This window comes from Emydura macquarii, unplaced genomic scaffold (assembly GCF_026122565.2).
Source record: "Emydura macquarii macquarii isolate MOO-44397 ecotype Brisbane River unplaced genomic scaffold, CSIRO-AGI_Emac_v2 contig_1676, whole genome shotgun sequence".
Taxonomy (NCBI): domain Eukaryota; kingdom Metazoa; phylum Chordata; order Testudines; family Chelidae; genus Emydura; species Emydura macquarii.
Window position 1 is genome coordinate 2172756 of NW_027131813.1, and position 25218 is coordinate 2197973.

The window sequence follows — 25218 nt, forward strand, 5'->3', positions numbered from 1 at the left end:
CAGATCCAGACAGAGCAATCTAACTGGTCTAGGACTGAATTCACAGGCAGCAAGCACTACCATCAATGTTGTGAAGCTGCTTCCCTAATTACACCATTTTCTGAAGCTCATGGCTGTCTGAAAATTTCTCCTGTTCACGGGAAACATCCTATGCTTGATCTCAGCCCAATGGGGATTTGGAAGGGATGAAAAGATGAGGGAAATTCAAGTAAGCTGGATTGAACCATTTTGGGTCATAAAAGATCTTTTCTCCCTCTGTCTCCGCTCTTTGTATGATTTAGTTGTTATACTGTAGGCTTTTCAGGCCAGGGACTGCTTCTGCCTCTATCTGTACAGCACCTAGCACAATGGGGCCTTTACACACTAACGTAATGCACTGACTAGCGTCTGCTACACACAGCCCGATCAGTGCCCGGTCCGTAGAGGACACAAGTCTGTTACAGCCTAACTTCAGGGTCTGATTCTTTAGCTAAGGCTGTAGGCTCATACTTTTAGCTCTGCCGGGCTCCACTTCCATCCTTGGTGGAGTGGCCAAGATGCCGGCCATCCCAAGATCTGAACTGCTGTTTGAGCCACTGACACCTAAAGATGCTTCAATAACTCACAGGTAACTTAACTGTTTGGACAACCACTGCCTTTTACTATTACAAGCACTCAGTTTAGGTCAGGAACTAAGCATGAGTTAGCCACGTAGTAGGCAATAGGGTTCTGGTTTCTTGAAAACATTGAGGAAATGAAATGCAAAGGACTCTGTGAAGGCACTGCTTAAACAGCTGTTTAAAGGCTGCCACAGGGGTCAGCTCAGACAGGCTTCAGATAAGGCAGCATTTTCCCTTTCTTTGCAACAAGCATACATCTTTACATGGCATGACTCTTGGCGGGGTTGAATGCACTAGATGTACAATGCAGCTGAGTTAATGCTGCCAGGGGATCATAGGGTACATTTTTTAAAGTGAGGCACCTAAAGCTAAACGTGGATCTAGGAGTCTGGGGCTTTACAGACAAGTGCTTCAATTTTCAAAGGCACTGCACCCCCACTGGTTTCAGTGGGGCTCAGAGTGCAACGACGCAGTCACGGGCTATTTTGGAGAGAGTGGCTCTGTTTTAATGCTTTCCTCCATTGCAGTTTTTATTTTACATCACAGTTTGATAATTTGGGATAATTGGGTTTTAAAAGATACCATTTATACTAGGATGTTCAAAGGAATCTCACCCAGATTTCAGCACCCCTGGAAGCTAGACACCTGATTCCGTCGTGCTCCTTTGAAAAGCCCAGCTTTAAATCTATCTTTAGATGGAATAGCTCACCTCATTAGTATATGGGACGAGGAAGTACTAGAATCCCACGGTCATTCCCCGATGGATAGCAAACGCTTACAGAGATGCTACAGTTGAAGAATGAACCATCCTCTGAAATCAATTTTAGTTTTACAAAGCATTCCAATTCATCTCTGCGATTCCCTTCTTACGATGACAGCACACATGCCAGTATTGCTACCCACAGCTCTGTGCAGCTCCACGCTTAATAATTCAGCTCAAGTATGTTGCAAACTAATAACTACAGAAACTCTCCCAGGAAAAAAAGATCCCAGTGGGAAACATTTCTGTAGGTCGTGTCACATCTCCCCCCTCCAGCGACAGAACATACAACGCCACAGCATTGATTTGGGGCTGTTAAAAAGTTGGAAACTTCAACCCGTTGTACAAATGCCTGGATGAATCGAACCTCGCTGAGGAGGATTTGCCCTGGTAGTGATCTGGGAAATATTTCCATTTCTAGACACTGGGCTGAAATCTCCGGGGCAGTTGCTTTGTGCTACAAAGGTGATTTGTCCAACCCAGGGAGGATCAACTGAGTATACAGGATCAACTGAATATACACCGGTAGCATCGAGGGACAGGGGCCTTTTCGCCACTCCGCCTTCCCTGCTATTGCCACAGAGAAAAACGGGCATGATCACAGTAAAACAGGTACGGCTGGGACACGTCAAGATATTTGGGGGCGGCAGGGGTCACAAAGTTGGGTGCTAATCAGAGCCCAGGGGCCTATTATACCAGGCACTGAGCACAGATATAATTACTAAGTTCTTGGCCAAATTGGGGCCTGTAGCACGTACCTACTTTCAAGCATGTGCGTACTTCCACTGACTTCAATAGGTCTCCTCAACGGCAAGCACGTGCTTATGGGCCTTGCTGAACCAGGGCCAAAATAAACAGATTCTGCCCCAAAAGCTTGTTCTTCTTTGCGTCATCCTGTCTGCGATTCCACACTTGTCCGGTCGCATCTAATATTAGTTTGTGAGCTCTCTGGAGGAGGGAGTGTTCTGTAATGCACCGAGCATGTTTTGGGGCACTGCAGTAATAATGCAGGTTTACAAGTTACAGTAACACCCAACAAGCCATTGAATATTCCTTCCCTTTGTAGGTATGAAGATTTACCAAAAACAACAACGATCTGCTTTACTAAAGAGAGGACCTGAAATCAGTAGGGTTGTTTGCGGAGAAAAGTGCGCAACTCAACAGAAGTAAGCACATCACAGTCTGGACCTGAGGTTTATAAACCGGCACCTGATCTCCATGCTCTAGGGGTGACCGTGGGGGATATGTAAATACATTCTCAAGTGCAGCAGTTTAGACAGCCCACAAAAATCCTCCTTCCCCCAATTTCCAAGGACAATTTCCGGCCCAATTCCCCCAAGGAAGAAAAAAGGTGAAACTTGCAACATGCCCTGAAAGTCCTCAGAAAAAAGAGAGGGTTTGCGTGCGTGTGCGTGCACGCTCGGTAAAAACACACGTCAGGCAGTTACGTTTGACAGGTTTCATTCTGGGGCTATAATCCCGCGGATTGTAACCCAGCCATCATGCAATGACGGGAGCGGGAAATGGCTGGCAGCAGCAATGCCTATTACGGGAACAACAGGTCTGCTTTACCAACACACACACACAGAGCAGGAGCATAAAAAGCTTCACGGACAAGGCTGATTTCACGGGCCTGATCCCCCTCCCTTGCAGGCTGACTCAGAGGTGCTGTCTGTGGCTACCAGGATTGGCTTGGGTTACGAAGGGATTTTATTTGAAACTTTGCACTCAATCTGCTATTCCCAGGTCACTACAGGGTGAAGGCCCCTGTGGTCCCCCTCGCTTCCATCGCGCGGGAGAGCTGAGCAAGAACCACGGGGGCTGATTTAAAACCCTCTGAACTCACTGTGAATCTTTCCATTGACTTCACTGGGATTTGGTTCCGGCTCTCGGAGTTGGTAAAAGCAGGAGACCATTAGTCCACTTCAGGTGAAATCCTGGCCCCATTGAAGCCGATGAGAGTTTTGCCTTTGGCTTTAATGGGGCCAGGATGTCATTCTTTGCCCCACCCCAAGACATCCTCCACACTGCAGTGCAGTCTGTCCGGAGCGATAGCGCTCCAGCCGCTCCATCCCCAAAGCTCCGACTGATGGCCAAGTTGCAGGGTGAGACACCAGCATGACCAATGGTCACCCCATTGCTACCACAGGGATCACTCTCTGCAGTGAGTGGCTCCAGAATCAGGCCCTGAGGTTGTCCGACAACTTGCCCAAAGCCCATCACACTGGCTGAGAGTGACAGGGCAACGCCCTCAAGCATGCCCCCTACTGACCCAGGTTGGCTTTGCGGGCCTGCTGCCCTTTGTCTTTCCTTCTTGTGGTCTTGCCAGGATGTATTCAGACACAAAGGAAAACAATCTTTGTGGGGCCTACTCTATTAAATCATTTTACAGAGTTCCCCTCCCCGCTCCCAATTAGCCCCTCATGTCCAAACCCTCGTCTGACTCTGGGGGACGATTGCTGTCAATCCGTTCCCAAGGTCAGGCGTCTCCAACCCTGCTCCTGGAGCTGGGTTATCATTCCAAACAAACTCACCCTCCTGAAAAGAGGCATGCACAGCTCTCCCCTTGGAGCCGGATGGGCTTCATGCCAACTGTTGCGCTCAGTCACTTCTCTCTAGCTGGCCCCCATTTACTCCGCTTGGAGAGATTCACTTCTCCTCCTCTCTCGGAGAACCTTTCCCTCCACCTCAGCTCTGGTAGGCTTTCATCAGGCCCAGGTGCTTGTTAGTCAATTAACTCCCCAGCTGGCTGGCTGACAGCTAATTGCTTACAGGTGGGCTACGAGCTTGTTTTCCTTCAAGAAGCCCATCGTGGACAGGTTCGGCCCTCACTCCCTTGCCAATCATCGATTCCAAGGCCAGAAGGGACCATTGTGATTCAAGGAGCCAGCCATGACACCTGAGAGCGGAATTGTGACTTCTCCATCCAGTAGCTCTCCCTCCTTCCCCCCAATACAATCCAGAAGTCTAATTAACCTTTGCTGTTATGAAGGTAGCAGTTACAATCGCTTCCTGGGCAGTAGTTTAAAAAATGAACACAGCTCTCAGCAGAGGCTTGGAAGGATTAGATTTTTATCTGTAACTGTCCATAAACATCGATTTCACCGTTCACACACAAACCAACGAACAAAATATTTCCATGGATGATACTCAAGACGTACAGACAGGCAAAGTAAGAAAAATGCTGCTTGAGAACTTTTAGGGTTTGATTTAAGGATATTTTACTTTGCATATTTTGACATGGAATGTTCTCAATTTGTGTTTTAATTGTTATGAAGCTTTAACTTTGACTCTCAATGTCTACGAGCATTAAATAATTAGTGTCTGTCCCCCTCATAAGTCTGCCACCACCCCCACAATTTCCCGCAACTGTGAACATTTAAATCAATCAAAAAATGTGAAAATCCATCATTTTGCATAACTGAAACTTTAAAATGGATAAAAATAGAACGTTTAAAAACTAAGCATCAATATTATCCATCAAAATTATAAAACACTGAAATTAAATTCTGCCAAGCCTGTTCATAAAGAAGAGGAAGTTTGCTACAGAGAAAGAAAAAAAAAAAAAAAAATGACAAGAATAATTCAGCCACTCCTGGATTAATCCTGGTATGAGAGTTTGGATAATTACAGCCAAAAGGAATGAAGACAACACACAGATGTAGGTTAACACATAAAGAGATTCAGTTTGCAAGGTTTTATACATCAGCAGCTCAAAAGCAGATTTGTAAATGTAATTATGGAAAGTGTGGTCGATGACCGGCTTCTCTCTAGTGGATCTCGTGCTTTGCTCCTGTTGGGGGGGCCAGGAAAGTGCCCATCACCCCATCTTCCCTGGGGGAGAGGGGTAGGGACCCGGGCCCACCCGCTCCTCCGGGTCCCAGCCCAGGAGCCCTATGAACCGCAGCGGTACACTGCTGGCTCTGTACTTTGAAGCCGCAGTCTCTTCCCCTGGGCTACTTTCCCCGCTCAGTCTTTCTGGCCTCTCCGGCCCTATGTCCTTGCCGCCCCTTGCTGGGCTCAGTACCTCCTTTCAGGGTTCCTCCGCTCGCCCACACTTCGCTACTTCGGTCTGCTATTTCGCTCCGCTCCGCACAGCACAACACCTCTGCTTCCTCCACCTTGTGCTCTGTGTGTTTGGGGCGGAGCCCTTTTATGGAGCACCTGGCTGATCCCTAATTGGCCGCAGCTGGCTCCTAATTGCCCCCTCATGACTCCAGTTAGGCTGCAGGGAATAAAGCCCTGATCATCCTGGGGCTGATATACCTCCCTTCGTAGACTCTCCTGCCGCCCTCTGCCCTTGATATATCACAAAAGATTATAAAAGCATGTAATACCCAAAGGGTGATAAAAATAACTTTACTTAAAAATAAGGACAAATGTAAAAAATAACCCAAACATTTAAAATAAACTAGCCCAGTCTATGTATCTGAGTTTTTGTTTTAAGAACATCAACAGTCAGGTCGATTATTCACTAGGGATACATACACAGTGTCCTGCTACACCGTATCTACAGTAATCTTCAAGAAATACCATTTCCAAGGGGGATTCAGTCAGCCTTGCAATCTTCATAGTCCTGTAATTCTCTTCAAAATGCCTTGGTTCTTTAAAGATGATACCCCGAGATGAGCAAAACGAAACAGAAAGACCTGGCCAATCACATGCTAAAATGGATGAGGATGTTTCTTAAAGAGCCTGTCCTTCATGGGAGATGACACATAACATATGCCTGAAATTGCCATGAATGGCTGATTTTCTGATTACATTTATTCCCTTTGATCAAGTGCAGTACCATTTGTATTTAAGGAACACTGTTCTGAAAATGAAGATGAACAACACAGTACACTAAAGAACATATTAGGATGTCTTCCCTGCTGTTCAAAAATGCCTGAAATTCATCAGTCTTTCTAAAATAATGAGTATTGATGTGTTGATTTACGGTAATATAGTAAAGGACTACATAGAGTCTTTTGATGATGTAAACAGTTTAATATATACACTACCTACTCTATTGTACCCAACCTTAATTATCTGTCTGCCACTCTTTTAAAAATATTGCAAGATTCTGAGTATGAGAGTTGAGTACTTGTTTCCTCTAGGGAAGAAGGATTGTCTTGTGGCTAAGGCGCTAAATGGGAATTAGGAGATCTGGATTCTAGTCTTGGATCTGCCATAGACTTCCTGTGTGCTCTTGGACAAATCAGTCTCTCTGTGCCTCAATTCCCCATCTGTAAAATGGGGATAATAGGACTTCTCTACCGTACAGGGCTATGTGAGAATGAGTTCACTAATACTGATGATGTGCTTAGATATGACAGGGATAGGGGTTATAAGTATCCCTTGACAGACAAGGGTTCTACAACGTACTGAGCACACTGGCTCCAATCCAGCTAAGTACATGCTCAGTTTAAAAACGTAAGTAGAACTCAGCTGCTTAAAACTGAGCATCTGCTTAAGCGCTGTGCTGAACTGCGGTCAGAGCGTATAGCTCTTTACAAGACTGAACCCTTATAATGTACAGTTCTGAGCTCACTGTCAGTACTTAACACTCAACAAAAGTATGTCAAAGGATCACAGACAAGTACTTTAAGCCCCCAAATGTAGGTTTATTAATCAAAAAATGGTTTTATAAACTCAGTCTGACTAGAAACGCAATTGTGCGTTCGAAAAGGCTCAGGATTGACCATTTAAACATTCTGCTGCAGTTCAGGAAACTTATAAATAACTTTCTTCTTTCCTTGATCTTTCTCGACTCAGTAGCTGATACTGCAAACACTTAAGCATGTGAGTGACTAGGCATATGTGTAGTCCCATTCACCAGCTCAATGGGACTACACATGAATAGAAAGTCATGTGCATAAGTGTTTACAGGACTGGAGCTTAATGATGTATAGCTTGGCTAAATACATACCAAGGGCATGAACATGCTACACATCTTTGAAAGCCATAAGCACTAAAGAAGAAGATGCGTTATTTATATTGACACAAGAAATGGGATGGATCATGGAATTGAAAATTGAGTCTGAACATCATGTAAAACTCTGAACTGGGAGACTAACTGCAGACTCCTCTCCTAGGGGAAGCTGTAGAAGCCCAATCCCTGGAGACACGTGAAACTGGATTGCACAAAGATCTCAAAAAGATACTCCGTGGAATAACACTGCGCTGGCAGGATGGGATAAGACGTCATTTCCATCTTTAGTCTGATGAAGCTTCTGCTGATATTTCTGAACTATGGATACCCACCCCCCAAAACCTACCAAGCTGCCACTTCTGCTTTTAATCAAGCTGTTCTTTTACAAAGCTCAGCAATGAAAATCTACCCCTTCAGGATCTCATAGCAGTTTTCACCACAGCTGGGGTTATGTGGCAGCAAACAGTACACATTTCTTAAACACAGCTGAACAAAACTCACAAATATTAAATAGCCTTTAACTTTAACAAAGAAAGTTGCTTAAAAAAAAAAAAAGGAAGAGTTCTATGGAGAGGGAGAGAGGCTCACACCCACCACAAATAAATGCACACAGGGTTTGTTTTCTGTGTTTCCCCCAAATCTTTACTTCACAGGCCTATCTAACCTGTGCAGTCAGAATGGTGCCTGGCCCATGGCCTGGCCCAGAACCTTCAAATAAACCTTCATGAAGTTCATTTTCCCACCTACTTCACATAATTGCCACTTGCAGCTAGGTAGGTATTCATTGTTACACTGCAAATACTTGCACGTGACAGCTCCTGGCCCTGTCTCAGCAAAGCCGTCCAGCACGTGATTAAGGACAGGTCTACACTGCAGTTACTAAATGTGCAGACACACCCGAGCGACATCGAAAAACAGCGTGGGTTAAGAGAATTAAAGTGTGGTGGGGGCTTCTGCACAGGCTGGCTGCCAGAATCAGCCAGGATTCCAGGCAAGCTTGTAAAGCCCGAATGGAAGCTCATGCTACCGTGGTGTCACTTATCTGGTACCTTGATTAAAGATAGCTTGGGTATGTCTACACAAACGGCAATCTTGCACTAAGACTGCAGCGGAGACATTCCCTCAGTGCTCTGCTGAATAGGGATGGTCTTGACAGTGTGGTTCAAGTGCAACATGCTTAAATGCTTTGTGGACGGGAGGCATGAAGTCCTGGCCCCGGGGAAGTCAATGGCAAAACTCCCATTGACTTCCCCGGGACTGAAATTCCACCCAAAGCTGCTAGTGGCTGACTTTACTGCTGCGAATGACTACAGAGCCCCTGCACATCCTAACCTGGCCTGGGCTATTAGGGATGGCAGAGTGGGCATCTCTTCTGTCACACTGGAGCTCTCGCTAAACCTGGAGCTCATGATAAATTGGTGCAGGGCAGAGGTGACTTGGCTCTTCCTGTGCTGAGGTAGATAAACTACGAACCAGGCCATTGACAATGTGTATCTCTTTGGGCTGGTATGTTAAAAAGAGAGGTCCTGTCTGCTCTCCATTACACAACTCGTGGCAAAATTGGTAAGAGTCAAGTTTGCCCCCAGGGCCTTAACCAAAAGTTCCCCTACCCTTATTGTTCAACAGGGTAGCTCATGGGTGCCCCCCCACCCCAGAGGTGGCTGCATTTGTGAGTCCGTACACAGTATTATGTGTATGTATATATAGTTTGAAAGCACACTGGGGTCCTCTAGATTGGATGTCGCTTTTATAAATACGAAAATTTAAAAATATCTCAACGTTAAATACAATATATTGGTCCAAGTTCTTGAACATGCCATCACCAAATAAAAACCTTTCAGACCTAAAAGAAAAGAAAAGAAGAAAAGAAAAGAATTAAGTAAATAATAATGGTACTTGACAAACATTAACTAATTAATGTGCCATCAGTAAGTTAAAAATTAAACTTGTAAAATAAAGATCAACATAATGCTTCAAACTACAGAAAAACAGAAACCGGTAGCGTTCTCATGATGAAGTTGGAAACAACCAAAATGTACGCTTATGTAACTACTTCAGGACACACACATTTACTACATGACTTTGCTGAAGCTGTTTAAAATATTTCCTCTCCAAAACAGAACTGGTGAATTCTTGGCTTTTAACAGATACTCCTTGGGGTGTGTTATTACATCTAGATTCAGTTTTTTAGAAATGAATGTCTACCGAAAGTAAATTAAAATGACTCTTGTATACATTGTATGTTTGCTGCAGACATAACATTCGGATATCTCAGCTAAGAGCTCAAGTGTCAGAGCCGCTAATGGCCAGATCCTTAGGTGGTGTAAATTGGCATAGCTTCATTGACTTTCCTTTGGGATTTGACTATGACAACTACAGTTGTAGAGTCTTGGTCCAGCATTGGGATCTGTAGGAGAGTAAAGAGTTGAAAGCTGGACAAGTGGTCAGGTATAAATTACAGGGAACGGGGTCAAGGCAAGGGCAAACCTTGTTTCTGTTAATTGGTGTGAATTTTAGTTAGTGTCTGTTATCTCTCTTCTTCTCATCCCTTCCTGGCCATCTGCGCAGGGGATGAGTCTATCGCCATTCCTGTGCAAAGCCTTTTGGTGGGAAGAAAGCATTATCTTCCTTCTCCCCCTGGCATGCCTTTACTTCAAAGAACGTTAATGTAAAATGTATAGGTTTTAAGGTGATGTGCCTGACCTCTGTATGGTAATCCTGTAAACAACAAACAGGGGCGGGTATAATTATATTCATTATGTAGTTGTTAATATTCATTTTATAGGTGTCAATGTAACCAAATAAGGGTCTATGGGGAGTTGCTGGAAATGTATGCATTTACATACGGTTATGGATAAAAGAATTGTAAAGCAACCCCCTCGCTGCTCACTCACGGCGTCGAGGTGGAACGAGCAGGCAATGAAGGGTTCTGTCTCCTCAATCCACCCCTGGGACAACCTGTTTGATTATTTCTAACAGGATCCACCAGCATGTGCATGCTTGTCCCCCTTCTCATAGGACTCTGCAAAGGTGCCGGGGTCCAGAGAGTGATTCCCAAGGCAGGATCAGAAGCCAAAGGGAAGTCAGTTCCACTGATTTCAGTGGGGCCAGGATTTTATCCTACCTGAAGGAAGCGTGAGGAGTTATTTTGTAATGCTACTAGACTTTACTGCTAAAGAAAAACATCATTCCTACAGAGGGAACTCCTGGGGTTTTCAGATTATTGAAAACAGCATTTTGAAATCAGCTGTGGGTTTCAACCATGTATAATTTGTAGTTGCTTAACCCGACATCAGCAAAATCTCATATGGTCAGACAGCCGTGTCCCTGAGTCCTTGTCACAACTCATGATGGCTTTTTGTAGTCAGGATGTAGTGCTTTCCATATGGAACCCAGGCCCTCAAAGGTCCAATCTGTTCTGGGATGTCTTTTAATTAAGGCTTTTATGGAGAGAATAGCTTTGTTCAGCAAAAAGATAAAATCCACAGTGATAGTCACAGGGCTTCCTCAGTGACTACAGGATGCTGGCAGATGGTTTTGATTAAAATAAATATTGATACATATCCAACTGCTAAGGCTATTCACAGCATAACAAGTGCAGGTATATAGGCCACTAGGGCACCTACGCATGAAGTTATCTGTGGCAAAGTCAAGGATGCGTTGGGTCAGAGTTACAAATACATAGGCTTGATGATAAATCTTGAAGCAGGTGGATACAAAGGGTTCTGAGATTTGTAGCCAGCAATGGATTGTTATGCTTTTGCTATATTGATCATGGGCAAGATCTTCAAAGGCACCAATTAGAGTCGGGAGGCTAGCTCCCATTGACTTCGCATGGGAACGGGTCAGCTAACTGCCCTCTGTACCTTTGAAAATCTCCCCTCACACAAGGCCTTGTCAACACTAGTAAGTTGTGTTGCTTTAACTACACCTGTATAGTTAAGGCAGTACAGCCCCTAGTGCGGACACAGTTACATTGGTATAGAGACACTTTCAAGTGTAATTCTGGCCTGGTATAAAGTTATGTCGACCCGCTACATCACTTGAGGGTGTGAAAAAATCCATACCCCTGAGCAACGTAGTGAAGCTGACCTAAATTCTAGCATCGACAGTGCTAGGTTAACGGATGAATTCTTCTGTCAACCTAGCTACCACCTCTTGGAGAGGCTACGGCTATCGGAGAACAACCCTCATTGCTGTAGTGAGTGTCCACAGTGCTGCAGCTGTGCTGCTGTAGCATTTTAAGTGTAGACACAGCTCAGTATAGCTATTCCCATGTGAGACTGGGAATAATTATACTCATGTAAGACCGTGTCCACGCTAGGTGTTGTACTAATATAATTCCATTGGTTCAAGATCCATCCTGCCCCACCCTTCCCCCCACACAACCTGTAGAGTTGCACTGGTACTACTTTCAAGTGTAGACTCCTGATCTTATTCTGGAAACAGGGTCAGCATTGGCAAAGGCACAAAAAATTTAGTAGATAAAAAGACCAATACACTTCAAAACCATAAACTAGATTAAATACATATATATGGATGACAATTACCTCCTGTTCCAAGTGCTTAACTCCCATTAACCATAATGGAAGCAAAATAAACACGGAAGGAAGACTAGAGTGTAGTGTTTCAGGCAATGTGCAGTACCAGAGATGGGAAAAGATAGGGTGCTGTAATCTGTAGTACACAGTACTCTTATATGTGCAATAAACGCCTTGTAAAAAATATACATATAAATATTTAGCATGGCCATCATGAACGAGTTCCTATTTTTATTAACTCTGAATTACAGTCTATCCACTACTATCTATTATTGTCTTCCAGGATCATAAGACCATTTAGCTTCTGAGGACAGCATGTCAAATGGTATGAAATAACATAAGACTTATGCTCACTGATATATTTAAAAGACTAATTACTATAGCTGCAATTCAAAACAGACAGCAGTATTAGGTGTATGAGTTTCTCACCCCAAAGTGAGATTATTTCTTTCAAAAAGTTCACACACAAACACTAATTACCAAATACCAAAAGCAGTAAATAAGGTATTTTTGTGTGCTTATTATAAACCAATCTGAAGTGCAAATATAGTTTTTTTAACTTCATTACTAAGGTCCCAATTCAGAGAAGCACTTAGGCATGTCCTAACTTTGTGCTTAGGCACACTTTTATGCTTAAGTGTTTTCCTGAATACAGGCGTAAATTTGTTGGTATTGACGAGCCAAATTCAGTAAACTCTGTTTTAAACACACACTTCATCCAATAATCTTAATCGAGTTCTTTTGTCTGGTAAAATGCTGCATTACCTCCCCTCCTATTCCAGCAGTGATTGCTATTGGGGAAGTTACAGAATGAAGAGTTATGGGAATGCAAAATGCTATGTTCACAAAACTACAACCTATCTGGGTAATAAGAAACAGTTCTCTAATGGAGGAGGAATTGGGATGTGAAAACACAGAAATGAAAGAGAAAGAACAATAAAAAGCCCTATTTTTTTCCATTACCATTCTGTTTGAAGTTGTTCAGGGCGATGATATCTCACAGTAACTTCCAGCAGGAAATCAGATGATCTCAAATTAACCTCAAATCAGTCTTAATGCTTCATGTCTTTCACTTAAGCTAAAAATAAAGGTACATATGAATGATTACAAAATGATAAAACAAACATGAAACTGATAATAATGCTTTCTCCATCTGGCAGCTGGACTAATGCACATATGAAGAGTTGAAGATATTTTTACCCAGAAGGATGGACAGAAATGTATATACATTTACAGTACATACATTTGAACAATGAATGTGTAATCTCATTTAACAAAAAATAATATTACAATGGAAATAATGTAGATTTTTGCCCAATATTTCCATTACATATACTAACATCTAAGGATAGCAATGAAATTTGGCTTTAAGAAAAAAAGAAACATTTGACACTGATGTATCAATCTTTTAGGTTATGAAACATTTTACCAGTTATGTTGTACCAATCAAGATCAAGTTCACTGCAAATAATAGCATCTGGTAGGATCATCAATGGGCTATTTAACATACTTAATTCACCTTTTGTGTGTGCGCAAAAGTACCACCTTAAAATATTCAAATAGACTGTCTCAAAGCATAGTCATCTTTATGGTCATTGTCCGCGATTTCACACAAAGACCCAGCTTTAATAAAATATTATGTTTTCATGTCAGTATGAAGTCTGCATTTAAAATTTTCAGCACTGACACTACAAGAACTAATCCTATTATTTCCTTAACAGAGTCTGAATAAGCATCTCCCACATACTTCTTACTATTGTAAATGTAACCCACATGTTAATTCACTTACCCAGCTCTCAAGCTGCTTTTCCTACCAACTGGGATTTAATGGAACAAAATCCTTTCTTTTCAAGTTTGATATTTGAGAGACACAAATCTTCCAAAAATGTAATGAAAGTTTGTAGACCTTTTAGTTTAAAAACAACAATTATCATTCCAACGCGTTAGAAAACATTTCCAACACCAAGTTTAGTGCAGGGAATACAAATGCTATCTAATAGTTCCCCAGTTTACACCATGATCAGATGGACGGCATTCTAGCCAACCGTGTAAAAATAAGAATCAGAGTGGCAAATGAAATTGCTGAAGGGATTTACAGGATGATTATGAGAATGACTTTTTGACAGAGCAACTGAGTAATGCTTGACCAAAACAAATAGCAATTGCTTCTTAAGAATTTGTTTCTCTCTTTGATAAATTGTAACATTCAGAGGTTACTAAGAGGAAAAAGGACTGGGCAAAACAGAACTCTGTTAATTCTGACCGACTTTCTGTGTTCGAAATCATTTTTGGTCACACTGTCCAGCAGTGTTTTCTTTTCTATAGGTTTAATTATTAGAACATGAACTACGGTGAAAATTCCCTAATCTGCACACTAATTCTCTCTCTCTCTCTCTCTCTCTCTCTCTCTCACACACACACACACACACACACACACACACACACACACACACACACACACACACACACACACTCTCTCTCTCTCTCTCTCTCTCTTTCCCCACTTCTCAATGAAGGTGCAATAACAGTGTGCACTCTGATAGTACTGTTACACAATATACTAGATACTTACCAGTGAACTAAGAAAAAATTGGACAAAATTATGAAAATAAATCAACAAAAATTGTTTGTGATGCCTTATGCTTAAATTTTGGGAGGGGTGTGTGTGGTTTTTTTACATTGTGATTATTCAATTACTTGCTAATCCACACAATTCAGTAATGTACAATGGGTTTTCCAGTCATTAGTGCGAAGTACAATTCTGTTCTTAGTACAACATACAGATCAACCCTGATGTAAAGTCACATAGCAGACTGTACTCAGAGTGGTGTTATAGCCAGCTGATGAGAGGTATGTATTGGAAAAAAGGCCAAAAACAGGTTTGCTCACACTGCTATATTGTACATTGATATGCAATAATAATGCCTCTTCTTGATGAATGCCTCCCATGAACAGCACACTCAAAGCTCTAAGTGTGTACTTAAAGCTCACGGTGCAGTAGGAAAAGGAAAACAGAGATGATCGGGCAGATCCTCAGCTGGTATAAGTTCCAAAACCCCACTGACTTCAACGGAGCTATGACAATTTACAGAAGCTGAGGATCTACCCCATTATATCTGTGAGAGATGCTAGAGACACAGGGTAAAGGTGCCTAAGGCCCATTTTTTATATAGACATCTGGGTATGTGATGACCAGCAGAACTGCATAATGAATTGCCTGCCAGGTGTAAAGGTTGCAGACCTTGAAAAACACCTAGACAGACTTATATGCAGTGCTGAGGAGGAGCCGTTGCTCATGGTACATGTTGTTACCAGTGACATAGGGAAAGGTAGGAGAGAGATCCTAGACACCAAATTTAGGCTGTTAGATAAGAGACTGAAGTCCAGGACCCCCCTGGTAGCATTCTCTGAAATGTTTCCCGTTCCACACGCAGGGTCTGCTAGACAGGCAGAACTGCAGGGTCCCAATGCATGGAGGAGACAGACAATGGTGTTCTGTGGAGGGATTAGATTTATCAGGAACTTGGGAATGTTTTCGGAAGGGAGGATCCTATACAGGAAGGATGGGCACTACCTAAAGCAAAACGAAGACAGATTGCTGGCATGTACAATTAGAGGTTGTAGAGGAGTTTTTAAACTAAGAGCTGGGGAAAAACTGACAGGTGTGAAAGAGCACACAGTTCAGACAGACACATCCCTTAGGGGAGGATTTATTAAAGGGGATACCTATACCCTAGTAAAGAGGAGAGGATAGAAGTTGATAAAGTACTGGTAGGAACTGAAGAGAAAACAGTCAAACAAACAGAGTCCCATTCCATTACATCACATGAAGGCAAACAACCAAATACTGTCACATTTTATAAGCTTGCGCACAGAATGCAAGAACTCTAAACACTAAGATGGGTGAACTTGAGTGCCTGTTGTTAAAGGAGGATATTGTTATAGTAGGCACCACAGAAACTTGGTGGAACACTGATAATCAATTAGACAAGGTTATACCAAGATATAAAATAATATAGGAATGACAGAGTAGGTAGCACTGGTGGGTGAGTGGCGCTATATGTGAAAGAAAGCATAGAGTCAAATATAGTAAAAATCTTAAATGAATCAAACTGTACCACAGAATCTTTATGGACAGAAATTTCATGCTTGAATGATAAGAAGATAGCAGATGGTGACAGAGACTGAAATGCTCAGGGAGATGGGAAAGGCTACAAAAAACAGAAAACCCAATAATAATGGGGAATTTCAACTATTCCCATATTTTCTGGGAACATGTCACCTCAGGATGGAATGCAGAGATGAAATTTCCAGACACCATTAATGACTGCTTCTTGGAACAGCTAGTTCTGTAACTCACAAACGGAGAGGCAATTCCTGATTTAGTTCTAAGCGGTGCAAAAGATCTGGTCCAAGAATACCAGAATACAGCTGAACAGCTTGGTAATAGCAACCATAATGTAATGAAATTTAACATCCTCATGGAGGGAAGGGAAATACCAAAGAAGCCCAGCACAGTCACATTTAACTTCAGAAAGGAAAACTATGCAAAAGTGAGTTAAACGGAAATTAAAAGGAACACTCACAAGAGTAAAATGCCTTCAGGCTGCATAGAAACTCTTTAAAAACACCACAACAGAGGCTTAAAATACATATATGCCCCCAAAGAAAATAAAACAGTAAGAAAACAAAAAAATGCCACCATGGCTAAAAAAAAATAAGAGAGGCAGCTAGAGACAAAAAGACATCTTTAAAAATTGGAAGTCAAATCCTACTGAGAAAAATAGAAAGGAACAAACTCCAACAAGACAAGCGTAAAAACATAATTAGGTAAGCCAAAAAAAAAATTTGAAGAGGAACTAGCAAAAGACACACAAACTAACATTTATCATCTGCCCTAATACCTTCTTCATTTCTCAGACTTGATGCCATTTTTAGGTAGAAACTCAAGACAAAGTATCACATTATGTATTCTTCCTTTTGGCTCCAATTGAGACTTTTCATGCCCATCTTCAAATCTCAGATCTCCACTCCGTTATGTCATTTTCATCCTCACCTGTTGAACATTTGAAGCTGGTTTTTCTTTTTCCTCACTCTGAATCTTAATAAACTCTAGCACACACTTCTCTGCTCTTATTTATTTACCTTCAGTCTTCACAGGCTGAGTTCATATATTTCTGTCTTTATTTCCAAGTCCTTCCCAAGGCTATCTATAACATAAATCATGTAACTTTGAATGTTCAGCAATCACTCTCATCTTCTTTCTCCTTGTCTACACAATTTTCCAGGTCCGCCACCAAGCGAAAGTTAGCATTTTTCTGGTTTTTTTCCCCTGAATCTCAGAACTTGGACCAGCCCTCCTGTTAGACACTGGCTTGCTTTTTTAGCCACTGGGTTAGATCCCATTTTGAATCATGCTTGATTTCCTTAAGAACTATCCTTAAAAATCCTGGTTTTATCTTCCATTATTTCAGCATCACCAACTCCACTCATTCAAAAATCATTTATCATCCCTACCCTCCAAAATAACCATGAGATTGTCTTTAAAATCATGAGATTTTTTAAAAAAATTATACATTTGGGGTTCTTTTAATTTGACTTCTTCTGCTTCTCTGTTGATAAACTTCATGAAGAAGAGATTGATAACAGTAAAACTGTAATGATTTCCATCAAGTATTCTATATTGGATGACCAGCAGTCTATCACGGAGTATATGCACTTTATTTTGGGATATTATCACAGAGATTGCTGGAGTATACTGGGATTAAGGAGAATGAAAAAAATAACCATGTATTACAGACGATATAATCAAATAATGGGAGAGAAAAAAAAGAAGCGCTGTGCAGAATGGATGCATTCGGAGGTCAGAGTCAAGTCAATGAAGAGAGGAGGAAATGGGCAATAGAAGAAAAAAATGTCCTAAATGAGCAGTCAAGAAGGCCTGTCTGAATGATCGTAATCTATAGAGGAACAGTATGGTGCAGTGCATTGAGGAAGTCTCTGTAAGACATGACTAGACAAGGGTATTCGAGACTTTGAAGGTCTTAATTGGACATCCATTCTTGTGGCTTCTGGAGGAGTTCAAGACAAAAATGGAGAATAGTGGCAGGACATTGATATATGATTTACGTGCTGGTGAGAGTATTTTTGTGAATCAAGAACAGATCCCCACCAAAACGTAAACTACAACTTAATTAAAAAATGAATCCAGCAGAAAACTGGCTGGTGATGGTAGAGGAAGTGATGCTTGTGGTCAAACAGATACAAAATGATAAAGTGACTGGGGTCTTGACAATATTTCATTAGAGTGGAAGTCTAGATTTAGTTCACTGCTTCAAAGAGTTGTCTTAAAAGTTTGGTAAATCAGTCACATTCTGTAAGACTGGAAAAGGGGCTGCATCATCCCTTTTTTCAAAAAAGAGCAATCATCACACTCAAATTATAGGGGAATAATGCTGCTGTCAGTCCAAGGGAAGGTGTTTGTGATCATACTACTGAACTGACTAATACTGTCTCAACCCAAAAATAAGACACAACCAGCATGGTCTTTCTACTGGTTGATGACCATTGATCTACAACCCATGGTCTATATGCTCTGTGGAATGTTACTGAAGAACTACTATGCCAACAAACAGAAGCTAACCTTGTGTTTATGACTTTGCAGCCGCTTTTGACTCAGGACATCATCACTGCTGCGGATGTCAGCAAGAGGTGCCTAAGGACTTAGCGTGCCCAGTGGAAAACTATGCTGTGGTACATTTTGCTGTGTGAGGGTCCGCAGTTGTATTACAGACTGGCTTTTTCGGTAGAATCAGGAGTATGCCAGGGATGCATTCTCTCACCTATGTTATTTAATGTTCTAATAGACTATCTGTTAAAGCTGTTTGAGGCCAAAGTAGGAGGCATGAAAATTTAAAGATTCATCTTTAGAGGATGATAATGTCTTACTTGGAGAGACTACTGACGAACTATAGCTAAAGCTGGAAGAGCAGCAAAAAACTGCAAAATCTATGGGACTTAAGATGAGTGGTGAAAAACAAAAGCTATGCATGCCCCCTATAAAACAGAAATGAATGACCTCGCCACTCATAGATGGCAATGACACTATGGGTGTATAGTTTTCTCTATCTGGGTAGTCAGTTAACAGCAGGATGTTCTAGATCCAAAGAGGTCTCCCATCAGATTGGTCTTGTGTCAATGGCAATTCTGTGTCTTCAAAGGCCTCTCTTTGGGTGTGTGAATCTTGCAAATAGGAGACCACATGTTGAAAACCACTGTTCTATGGTAACAACAACCTTTCGCAGACTCTTTAGACATAGTCTGCAGGCCCCCAAGAATCTGTGGCCCACCGATTGAAAACCACTGCATGAGGCACTTGTCTGCATCTTTAGATGCCTAAATACCTTTAAAACTATGGCCCAAATGACTCCTTCTGGGCCTGATCCAAAGCCCAAGGAAATCAATGAGGGCCTTTCCACCAACCTCCATGGACTTTCGATCAAGTATTCTCTCCCGAATTTCTCCATCCAAGACAATAATATTCTCTGGATGTTAAGACTAGGTATATTTAATTTGGCAAGATCCAAGATTTTGGCCCTCTGATTGGTACATGAGAGGAACCAAAGAAGGGTGCCAAATGCTTTCCAAGAGCACATTAGACCAACACATTATCTCACAGCAGTCAATAAAAGGAGTTTTGTGCCCTTAAACTTGAGCTTCATTGCACCAGGACTGTGGTCTCTTCCTGGACAGAGAGGGACAAATGGTCTCTATAGAAAAATATTTGCACTGTATAATTCTACTTCCTTCACTGCAAAATGGACAGCTTCGCTTCTGTTGATGGGGAGTTTGGATGCTGCATCCCAAGAACCACCACTCCCTAACCTCTGAGCAAGGAAATGCTCGATCCAATTTCATTTGTTCACACTGTTGGACATAAGGGTGCAGAAACCAAATGCATCTGTTATTCTCTCAGCTTTGTTTTAGAACCTACCCTGTTCTCCAGCACAGTCCTTCTTTCTATATCCTATCTCTTTGCTCCAGAATCTTCTAACTGTTTCATTTGACTCCGTCTTTTGCTCTTTTACTTTACACTCCTCACATGAGACATGTCTAATCAAAAATAAATAAACTCTTGTGTTCAGGTCACTATTGCTAATGAAATGCTGGATGTAACCCACAGTTGCTTTTTGTACTCCAAGAGAACATTGCTGCATGTGATATTCTAAGAAATAACTCAGACTGAAATTAATTAGGAAAATCTGCTCAGTATTACTATTCAAACGAAGAAGGAGCCAGTTTTTGTGAATGGCAAATTTACTGAAGGATATACATCATTAAAACAAAACAATATATTTTAAATAACCTGAAAAACTTGCACCAGAACATGTTCCTGATAATTTGCTGATTTTTTGTATAATAATGTGCCTACACCTGATACAGTGCAACTCACTACTGCCCCAACAATTTTCAAGGAGCATGTATTTCCTTCACATTCTTGAAAACAGCTTTTTAAAAAGCTGCCCATGTGATTTTTGGTAATTGTGAAATAACTGATTTTCTATTTTATTTTCAGGTATCAGAGATGGAAAAAACCTATTACAGCAGCTAGACTAGTCCTCTGCCCCTGTGGGATTGTTCCCTTAAAGCAGGGATCTCAAACCTTTTCACAGTTTAAACCACATCTTCACCGAGAGGTTGTGCTACAGCTCACAGATGCCTTCTCTGCATTAACAACTGCAGGTTATTCCTGTGGCAACTGAAGAAATTGCTTATGTGGAAAATAATAGCCAAGTGTTTAATGTATTTTTAGCTGTCTTTAATGCATTTTTGAAAATGAACTTTAATATGATTAACTTGGGGAATCCAAATCGGCAATCCACATCTCAAACTAAACCTGGAAGTCAAAATATAATAAATAAAAACTAATAAATAAAAAAAGGTTCAGTTGAAGAATTTTGGAAAAGAGAAACTTTTGGGGGAAATGAAAATGCTTTTGTGAAAATGTCCATTTTTAAAATTAGATTAAGCTATTCTCCAAACACTTCAACCTACTTTTTACCTTATAGATGAATGAAACTCTCAATATAGATATGTGTTTGTCTCTGCAAGTATTAGAATAGAAATATTTTAATACGATAAAAATGTGCCAATAGCATCTCCCATTTTCTCAAACAAAATGTCCAGCACCCTTCCTCGCCAGCCAGATTTTCTGATTAATCCATAATCAATTTGGAATAAAACTTAAAACCATGACATCTCATTAAAAGTTTTGAAGCACATTTTGTGCGAGCCAGTTGGACCCAATTAGGCCTGGTCTACACTGACGCCGGCAGTTGACGGGAGATACACAAGCTACAGTATGACTTACTTACATTGCCACACTGCAGCTTCTTCACTGCGCTGCGTCAATGGGAGACGCCAGCTGTTTGATGCAGCCTTACTCTTTTTTGGGGGGCGAGTGAATTAATGGCAGCGACTGGAGAGCACTTCTGGTGCAGATGACACTAAGCTGGGGGGAGTAGTAGATACCCTGGGAAGATAGAGATAGGATACAGAGTGACCTAGACAAATTGGAGGATTGGGCCAAAAGAAATCTGATGAGACTCAACAAGGACAAGTGCAGAGTCCTCCACTTAGGATGGAAGAATCCCATGCACAGCTACAGACTGGGGACCGACGAGCTAGGCAGCAGTTCTGCAGAAAAGGACCTGGAGGTAACAGTGGATAAGAAGCTGGATATGAGTCAGCAGTGTGCCCTGGTTGCCAAGAAGGCTAACAGCGTATTGGGCTGCATTAGTAGGAGCACTGCCAGCAAATTGAGGGAAGTGATTATTCCCCTCTATTCAGCATTGGTGAGGCTGCATTTGGAGTATTGTGTCCAGTTTCGGGCCCCCCACTACAAAAAGGATGTGGACAAGTTGGAGAAAGTCCAACGGAGGGCAACAAAAATGTTTAGGGGGCTGGAGCACAAGACTTATGAGGAGAGGCTGAGGGAACTAGGCTTGTTTAGTCTGCAGAAGAGAAGAATGAGGGGGGATTTGATAGCAGCCTTTAACTACCTGAAAGGGGGTTCCAGGGAGGATGGAGCTAGGCTGTTCTCAATTGTAGTAGATGACAGAACAAGGAGCAATGGTCTCAAATAGCAGTGGGGGAGGTCTAGGCTGGATATTAAAGCACTGGAATGGGTTACCTAGGGAGGTGGTGAAAGCTCCATCTTTAGAGGTTTTTAAGCTGAGGCTTGACAAAGCCCTGGCTGGGATGATTTAGCTGAGGTTAGTCCTGCTTTCAGCAGGGGGTTGGACTAGATGATCTCCCGAGGTCCCTTCCAACTCTAATATTCTATGATTCTATGACCAATTGAGTGGGTCCCCACAGCCCACTCAGTCGATCCCTCTGCATCCATTAGTGTAGATATATTCTCAGTCAGATACTCCATTCAGTACGGATAGAATACATATTTTGACAACTGAATCAATTACGTACCAACACAGAGGCTACATTAATAGCCAATAGAGTAATGCTCTCTACTTCTCGGTAAACATCAGAACCAAAACAAAGATGCTCTATTTCATCTTATCTTTAGTTTGACTATTAGTGGCCAAAGAAGACAAAACCAGCGTGCTGTTGATCCTGCTCAAAAAGAGACTTATTATTTTGTTAATAAAGCCAAATTCCAGGAAAGGAGTTGAGTTTCTGACTCTGCAAAGTGTATGAACTTTCTTTTAGAGAACAGTGGGAAAGAGACTTGCTCAGAACTAACAAATAAAAACAAAACAGGAATCTAAGAAAATACTGTTTATGGACAGCAAATTTCTACCTGTCACTAACCTGATTCCACAATTCCAGCAATACTTGATTTCAGTGACCAGTTCAGTGAGATGTGAGTTACCAGATCAACTGGTAAAACCTGTAATACTTCCTGGCTCGTGAGAGTGTTACAAAATGTGAGAACTAGAACTTTTAATGGTCATTACAAGATGCATAGGCCTGAACTAAATGGTGCAGTCAGAAATGCTGAATAATCCAACACATCTACAGGATTTAAATATAATGGCCCACAGACCCTAATAAATTCCACTGGACATTACAAAAAACACAGAACAATTATTACTTTCACTTTGGGAGGAGGAGTGGGGCAGGAAATCAACAACAAAGATGGACATTTTTTTAGCATCTTTCCAGCACTGTAACAGTTCCCTACTAACTGAAAGGCCAACATGCTATTTTGATAAAAATAATTTTTCAAAGGATATTCTTGGCAGATACAGCTAAAACTTTCATTAAGAAGATTTATCAATCCACAAATACAGGTGGTTTCAAATTTTTAGATGCTGCAAAAATACCACACCGCTTAGATATCAGATAAGTCATTGCAGCAGGAGAAGAAATCCTGAGATGGGTCAGTATTAAAAGATTGTCAAGTGGTTGTCACACAATGCCCAAAACAATCTTACCCAGAACATCTGGTATCCTAAATGACAGACCGTGCAACAGATTGGAAGCACTTGGAATTAGGCTACCCATGCAACCAGAATTAAGCTACTATAAAGCTAGGGGGAGGTAGTAATTTTTCTGGTAGCACCCACAATGCAAATTGTTGTATAAACAAAAGGAGACATATCCCTACCCAAAAGAGTTTACAAACTAAAAAGACAGAACAGAAGCCCTCCGTGCAGGGGAAGTGCCATTACATACAAGGAAATACCGAAGGTGGCAACTGATCACATCTACAAAAGCAATATTTGACTTCACAATGGGATTTTTGTTATGTTATATATAAAAACTTAAGGAAAACACCCATTGTATTGTCAATGTCAGCTGTTCTTCCATCTTGCCATGAAAATGATTGAAAATACCATCTCACTTACATTGCAGGATGATACTAAATTCATTCCCTTGCTAACCTTCATTTAAAAAGAGAAGTTTCAAGTGATAAAGATGAAGGATGAATTTACTAGTTTAAATCAGAACATGAATGTCAGCAGATGGTTTACATGAAGAACCATGCTGGGTATGTTCTCATTGCACACATTACACAGGAATACCAGGAGACTAAACCATTCCAGGGGGAGGTAACAAAAAAGATTCTACTTGACACTAGAATTTGCCCTTTTCCCCTTCCTCTCAACTCTCTCCGTCTAGAACATCTATATCTTGAACTGTGGCGATGAAGAGAGAAGAGGGCCATGATGGGAAATGTGTATTATATAAGGGCCTGTCTACCCAAATGCTTCATTTGTGGCAAGCTGGGTGGTAAACGACCCCCACACTAGTCTGTCGCACACAAAGTGTCCATGTGGACACTGCTTCCATGCAATTAAAGTTCCCTGGTGCACTTCGATCAACCCTGCTTTGGAACAGGAATTGATTGAAGCACACTAGGGCACTTTTAATGCACAGCAGCAGGGTCCACACCCACACTTAGTGCAGGGTCGATTTACACCCCAGCGTGCTGCAAACTAAGAGTTTGTGTAGACAAGCCTTAAGTGTGATTCATAGATAAGATAGATGGATAGAGATTCTGTATGTCATTGTCTTTTGGTGCGAGTCCAAACAAAGGATACCGCTGAGGAATAGATTTCAGAGGAGACAAAGATCCTGTTTTTATGCAAACATCCTTACTAAGAACTCACAGGAAAGAACTGTTTTCCAAAGTGACTCGTGATTTTGCATGTTTCAAATTTCGGGTGCCCAACTTGAGACACCTGAAAGACGCCTGATTTTCAGAACACGGATGAGAAGTGTCATGTTGGGCACTTTAAAAACAGAGGCATCCAAAATCACTGGAAAACACAGGCCAATATGATAGGGAGTAAGGAGCAATGCTGCTAAGCGAGGCGTTTTAGAATTTTTCAATGGGTGTGACTTGCTCTATTAGCACCCAACAGCTAATGGAGGGCCAAATTCTTAATCATCATCAACACAATGCATCCACATATATACAATGAAAAAGTAGCCATTCAAGCTAAATTTGCAAATGACCAATTTTTTAGATGTTAAATGACTTTGGGGCAATGCTTTTTAAGGCATATGTCTAAAGAGGTCTGGAAGAACCGAGTAACACTGCAAACAGGTAAATTAGAGTGATACACCTGAGCAACCAGAAGATGAACCATCTTTTCTTCTTGGTATGGCAGCACGGTGGAAGCATTATCACTAGCAGTCTTTATTTTAGTTTCTACAATCACCACTTGAAGCATTTTGTTGACACAACAGAACATGACTCAATTTCAAGCACCATTGGGGTTGGATAATTTCAAACATCTTTTAATATTTGTAGATAGTGCAGTGGGAAGTTAGCTGAAAAGATATGAAAGGAAGCCATGTGAAAACCTAAATGTAAATCTTCATACCATTCCTGCGCCTTTCAGACTGGAGGAAGCAGGGGAGGGAACAAAAGGA

The 25218-nt window shown here is 41.6% G+C and overlaps 1 protein-coding gene and 1 long non-coding RNA gene across 2 annotated transcripts in view; both read right to left on the reverse strand.

Annotated features, from left to right (window-relative positions):
* Window positions 1-25218, reverse strand: part of XKR6 (XK related 6) — a 298249-nt gene that overhangs the window by 201104 nt on the left and 71927 nt on the right. The window lies entirely within an intron of this gene.
* The window catches only part of LOC137158413 (uncharacterized), a 45982-nt gene continuing 29861 nt past the window's right edge, over window positions 9098-25218 (reverse strand). Inside the window, exons 3-4 of the long non-coding RNA XR_010921412.1 lie at window positions 12778-12892; window positions 9098-9116 (exon numbers count right to left, since the gene is read on the reverse strand). This is a non-coding gene — a long non-coding RNA (uncharacterized lncRNA). The remainder of the gene's footprint in view (window positions 9117-12777; window positions 12893-25218) is intronic.